Source organism: Theobroma cacao, chromosome 8 (assembly GCF_053813885.1).
Source record: "Theobroma cacao isolate CCN51 chromosome 8, ASM5381388v1, whole genome shotgun sequence".
Taxonomy (NCBI): domain Eukaryota; kingdom Viridiplantae; phylum Streptophyta; class Magnoliopsida; order Malvales; family Malvaceae; genus Theobroma; species Theobroma cacao.
In genome coordinates this window covers 8,283,707-8,285,050 of record NC_142646.1, presented here as the reverse complement: position 1 = coordinate 8,285,050, position 1,344 = coordinate 8,283,707, and the positions used below count along the sequence as shown (strand labels likewise).

Here is a 1,344-nt window from a genome sequence, read left to right as displayed (position 1 = left end):
ATATATGAATTTATTTTGTTATTACTTTTCATTAACTGTTTACGTAAGATTTTATAAATATTGTTTTATATGAAAATGAAATATTTTATTCAATATTTTTATTTAATTTGATTAGCTATAATTTCACTTTAAATGGATGATTTAGATACCTAAATTTATTTTTAGATATGAAATGTATATTTTTTTGTTTATATATTATATTTTTAGCAAGTTTCAAAATTTTCAGGTAAAATGATCAAAATACCCTTGTGCGGTAGAAATTACTTTTTTGATTGTCTTTGATTTGAAAATAGTATATATTCCTTTAAAACATGATATTTAGTAATTGTTGCTCACAAAGAGGCAGAGAACTGATGCTAGAGCCTTGCGAGATTTCGGTTGACATTCGGGGTAAGGTATGTCATCGGGACATCGCGACGGTTGTCACGGGCTCGAAGAGAGTACCGGGTTGTGACAGTTTGAATGTTGATATACAATCAATACATCAAATTTTTGGAGCATGTTTTTAATGTAGTTCAATTGTAACAAAATTATATCATTTTCATCTGGAATATTTTAATTTCTATTATAAGGTCACCTTTATTTTTTGTTGCAATATTATTGGACAAAATTTCTTTGTCTCCTTAACTTATTCTAAATTTGTACCAAATATTAGCAGGTAATCCACAAATAGACAAATTGTAACTCTTTTATTGTTTTGGAATTTGCTATATATGCAATGTTAAAACTCATTTATTTTGTAACCAGGGGCTAAAACAACTTTATCAAAAAATTTTCAAAGACTTCAAAGAGATAATTCACAAGACTTTACTCAATTTGAAACAATGGTTGAACAACAAAAAGAGCAACAAAGTCAAGGGCAATTAATGAAAGAAAATAGGTCTTTAAGAAACTGTGTTGTTCCTTTGGTGTAAGGTCTTCACTCTAGCATTTGAAAGCCAACCATTCATGCTAATACTTTGAGATAAAGTTGGTGATCATCCAAATGATTCAAACTTCAAACCAATTTGGAAGTTTACCTAATGATGATCTTAATGCTCACATCTCAAATTTTCTAAAGATCTGTGATACATTCAAGCACAATGGAGTCACTAATATTGCAATTAGATTGAGACTTTTTCCTTTTGTGAGACAAAGCAAAGAATTGGCTGAATTCACTTCGTATTGGCTTTATTATTACTTAGGATGATCTAGCTCAAAAGTTTTTAGTTATATTCTTCCCATCAATGAAAACAGCAAAGATGAGGAATGACATCACATCATTTATGCAACTAGATTCAAAGTCGCTTTTTGAGGCTTGAGAGAGGTACAAGGATTATTTAAAAGATGTCCTCATCATGGGTT

General features: G+C 29.4%; 1 non-coding gene across 1 annotated transcript; it reads right to left on the bottom strand.

The window, feature by feature from the left end:
- Positions 1-1,238: 1,238 nt before the first annotated feature.
- Positions 1,239-1,344, bottom strand: LOC148761149 (small nucleolar RNA R71). Its single transcript, XR_016028128.1, has one exon. It is a non-coding gene; the product is annotated as a small nucleolar RNA R71 (small nucleolar RNA).